The sequence below is a fragment of the Musa acuminata genome, unplaced genomic scaffold (genome assembly GCF_036884655.1).
Source record: "Musa acuminata AAA Group cultivar baxijiao unplaced genomic scaffold, Cavendish_Baxijiao_AAA HiC_scaffold_1136, whole genome shotgun sequence".
In the NCBI taxonomy this organism is placed as follows: Eukaryota; Viridiplantae; Streptophyta; class Magnoliopsida; order Zingiberales; family Musaceae; genus Musa; species Musa acuminata.
The window spans coordinates 5,175,001-5,180,000 of NW_027021348.1; positions in this window are offsets into that span (position 1 = coordinate 5,175,001).

Sequence of the window (5,000 nt, forward strand, 5' to 3'; positions counted from 1 at the left end):
AAAACAGGCCAAAAACTGGCCAAAACGGGCCAAAACTGGCCATTTTTGGCTGCGCGAGCGAGCGGCGAGCGGCGGACAGCGAGCGAAGCGAGAGGCAGCACCGTCCCTGCTATACGAAAGCCCCATCCAGCCCTGTGCCACCCGGGGGGTTCCAGGGTGCTGAGATGGCTGACATTTTGCTCCGCTCACGACGGTCACCGCGCGACGCAAGAACAGGCCAAAAACTGGCCAAAACGGCCCAAAAACGGGCCAAAACTGGCGATTTTTGGCTGCGCGAGCGAGCGGCGAGCGACGGACAACGAGCGAAGCGAGAGGCAGCACCATCCCTGCTATACGAAAGCCCCATCCAGCCCTGTGCCACCCGGGGGGTTCCAGGGTGCTGAGATGGCTGACATTTTGCTCCGCTCACGACGGTCACCGCGCGACGCAAGAACAGCCCAAAAACAGGCCAAAACGGCCCAAAAACGGGACAAAACTGGCCATTTTTGGCTGCGCGAGCGAGCGGCGAGCGGCGGACAGCGAGCTAAGCGAGAGGCAGCACCGTCCCTGCTATACAAAAGCCCCATCCAGCCCTGTGCCACCCTGTCACGACCTTAGCTGGTTTTGCCTAAGGCGTGCGGCACCCTCGTGCGTCCGTCCGCAAAGGTCAGCCTCCCCGAAGCCTCCCATTGTCCCTTAGGACCAACAAAAGAGAGAACGGGTTAAAGAGAACGCCTCAATCGGGATCCACAAGCAAACATGTCCGAAAAACACTTCATAGACAATGCAAATTACAAACAGACTTTACAAGCTCTGAATAGTGGCACAACAAAGGGTAAAATGGTCCATTACAGACCGAAAAGCTCTCGAACGTGTCCACATGACACAACCTTTATTTACAAGCCTAAAGAGGCCACCAACCCAACTAAAATGGGACTATTAAGCCTTCGGCCGCCCCTTTACATTCTGTACAAGGCATGAACATGCCAAAAGACAACGGACAGACATAAGCATTACATCCAACATCTTGTTTAGAAGTTTGTCCGTTACATTCTCCCCCACTTATCCCTTCGACGTCCTCGTCGAAGCCTTTGTGAACACTGCAACTCTTCGCCTTTGCTGAGTCTTCAATCTTCCGCTCCAGCTGCAATGCGCCTCCTGGCTCCCAGCTGCTCTCCGCTGCTGTTTCTGAGTAGTCGAACCTTTGATCCGCCATGCTGCTTCAACTCGCCAATGACTCTGACTCTGGTGTGGGGTTGGCTGAGTTGTATTGATCCTCGTTGATTCCTGCGGATCCACCAAATGAAGGAAAAGACCATTCTTACTGCGCCAGTTTCTCAAAATTTCCACATGCTGCTTGAACTGGGTGGATGCTTGTTGGAGCTTTAACGAGCATCGCCTCGCAAACTTCTGAAGTTTTGGGTCCTTCCTCCACAAAATCTGCTCATTGACTCTTCTTTCAGTTAGTTGTCACATCCAAGTAGGTTCGCATCACTTCCGCTTTCGATTGGCATTTCGTTGGGAAATGAAGCGGACAATCTACTCTCAGTAGCACTGATCACCGTTGGTGAGGATTTTGGCAACTATTGTCTTCCATTATCTTCGAAGGGTCTTTGAACTTGTGCAGAGCTCCTCTGCTGGATAGATAAGAGAACTGGGGTACTCGGTTTCGCCCATTCTCTTAAGAGTTGAGAAGGCAAAGGTTACTTGACTTCGCCCGCCTCCTCGAGGTTGTACTTCATGCATCGAGCTGGTTACTGGCCTTCGCCTGCTCTTTGCTCACACTTCTGAAGCACTTGAAGTGTTTGCACTCCTTGCGTTGAGTTAGCTACTGTGATTCACCTTCTCAATGCCATTGAACTTCTGGAATGCAGGAAGTTTTCACCCCAACTTGGAGTAATTCTCTGATAGATGAGGTCGCCTCTGGGATTGTACCGTCTTCTCCATCAACCCTGCCGCCTACTCCACTGAGTAGCAAAGGTACAGCACCACGTACTGCCTGCTTCGTTCCTTGGTCGTGCACTCTTGCATGACCCGAAGTCCTTCACTTACGGCTATCTTGATGAGAAACTTGTTGACACCGGTCTTACGAAGTTTCTTGGCCTCTGCCCTTCAGCCTTGTCTCGGTACTTGGAGATTGCTTCTGCATGCTCCACCTCCTCGGCCCCTTTCACGACCAAGCGCTCTCCCTCCGTGAGAGCAAGGGATCAATGACTTGCACGGAAGTCCCGCCTCTGCGGTACCATGGCGCTGCCATGCCCATGGCCCTACTATCCGTCGCTTCGCCTCTGTATCCCTTTCCTTCACAATCAGTAGAGATGTCTCCGTGGCACTCCTCTGAGTCCACCTCCATTCTAACTGATGCTTGATTTTGGGTAGCTAAGTCCCTCTGGACTCATCGTCGCTTCCTCGCCCCTTTCGAACTCCTGCTTCAACACCTCTGTGTTCTCCAAGCAGTCTGTTTGGTCGATGGAAAGACAGACTGCAACTCCCATGCATGGCCTCTGCCATCACATTGTAGGGTTTGCACCGATTCTGTTCTCCTTAGCTTCCTTGGTAGCAACGTTCGCTTACTCAACCTTATCCTCTGACTTGTCGGGCTCCCTTAAGCGAATATGAGCTCTGGAGCAGTCCAACTCTCCAGCTGCTTCGATCATACCTCTGCATGATCAAGTCCCTCTCATGGGACTCACTGGTACTTGCATTCGAACTTTTCCCTTGGTGGAACCCAGCCCCCATATGCTGATGACCAAGGTTTTCATCCGATGCAAAATTCGGTGCACGCCCGGAAGACCCGCCTCTGCGGTACCATGGCCTTCACTCCTTGAATCCATAGCCCTTCTTGCCGTCGTGTTGTTCACCAAAGCGGAGCTCCCAGTAGCTCCCGATCATACCTCCATATGATCTCATCCCTCACGGGACAATGTCGTGTGTGTCGCATTGCCACGAACTGTTCCACCACGATCCGCTGCACCATGTCGCCTCCTGGTGACATCTCCATTGCATTCTGATCCTTGTGGAATAAACTCGAATTGTGAACCCTCCATGTGTGGCCTCTGCCAATACATCGCAGGGTCTCCTCCACCTTCGATTTTGTTCGCTCCTTTGGCAATCGGCCTTCATCCACCCACTCTTGGGTCACACCTAGATGAAGCACCGCTCTAGGACAGTCCGTCGCCTAGTAGCTCCCGAAGTCCACCGACTTCGCTGTAATTTGTGCACCATTGCCTGGATCCTGGGCCTCTGCCCCTACCAGCACAATCTCCGCTGCACACTGCTTCCTTCATAGCAACTCAAATGACAACACTGTGGCATATTCTTCAAGAGTACCCGCCTCTGCATCCTCTTGCCCCGTGCTAAGGCCTTCTGAACTCAACTTCGCCTCCGCAAATTGAGTCGCCTTAGTTCCTCCATCGAATGCTCCTCCGAGATAAGGTGCATGTGCCCCGAAGCTCCCTTCTTCTTTGGCACCATGCAAGATGAGTCCGCTCTGTCAGAATGAAGGACCCAGGGAACAGCATGATTCTACTCCTGCCTCTGCAAGAGTTCATGTCCTTGACCTCTGTCTAGGGAAAGCGCTGTGCCTCTGCTCCATGTTCCAACTTCTATGCTGGCTCCCTTCAAGCGGCTTGGGTACTTCGCCAAGTTACACCCAAGTTGCTCCGCTCCTCGTTTCTGCATTGAGTCGATGGTGGCCCTCGCGCCCACCATTCCACGGGTCAGCCCTCCCTTGAGTCCGATCTCCATATCGACTCCAAGTGTGCCTCCATTTGAGTTGCTTTGGGTCGCTCCCCCACTTGATCTCGCAATGCATCCACCAATGCATTCTCTCAAGCGAGATCATGCGACGACTCCTCGCCGCTTGCTCAGTCCATCGAGCTTCGTGGAGTTGTTGTTTGTGAGGTACTCCTCCTCAACATGTGAAGTCCATCTCACATGATTCTCCCTTTGGAGAGCTGAGACTTATCCCTCCTGGATAACTGTCCCGTTGGAGCAACATCTCTCTTCGTTTCGGAGACCACCATCCCCTTGGACTACTCCGATCTGCTGAACAAACTGTGCATTGTTCTGCCTCTTGCAAACGCACTTGCTAGATTGCGCCTCCACGTCAATACAGCCACCGCTGCACCCCTCAAGGCCTAGCAACATGCTGAACTCGTTGCACACTTCAGCCTCCTCCGGACGTATCCTTCGCATGTCGAAGAGAAAGTTTCAATGCTCCATGGCGACGAGTCTCGACCGCCTTGGGATGGCCACGAACAATCCATCGTCCGCATACAAGCCCATGCATGAGTACCGAATTCTTCGAGTTAGCAATTCCCCTCACCTCTGTGAGCTTTGCACAACTCTTTCGGTCGCTGAGCAACTCATTCCACTTTGCATGGTCTCGTCCTTTGCCAAGCGCCTCGCTTGCCTTGAGCACCATCAAGTAAAGTTGTCAACGTTGAGCCGTAGCTCAAACTCAGCCATCCCAACCTTTGTGCGCTCCAAATTCTTCCAAGCTTGCCTGTTCTCGTGGTGCCTCTTGCGCGAAGGGTTGGCCATTCCTCTGAATGCCAATCTCAGATGCCCGCTCCTCTGAGCGACTCTTTTCCCTACATCTCCATGCCCGTTTTCCCTCAAACGGTCGCGCGTGTGCTGACTGCCCTCAACGCAGCCCCGCTAGGTCCCCCACGTTTGCATGTCAAGTGTTTCTATGAGTGCTTGTCCCGCTCTGATACCATATTGTCACGACCTTAGCTGGTTTTGCCTAAGGCGTGCGGCACCCTCGCGCGTCCGTCCGCAAAGGTCAGCCTCCCCGAAGCCTCCCATTGTCCCTTAGGACCAACAAAAGAGAGAACGGGTTAAAGAGAACGCCTCAATCGGGATCCACAAGCAAACATGTCCGAAAAACACTTCATAGACAATGCAAATTACAAACAGACTTTACAAGCTCTGAATAGTGGCACAACAAAGGGTAAAATGGTCCATTACAGACCGAAAAGCTCTCGAACGTGTCCACATGACACAACCTTTATTTA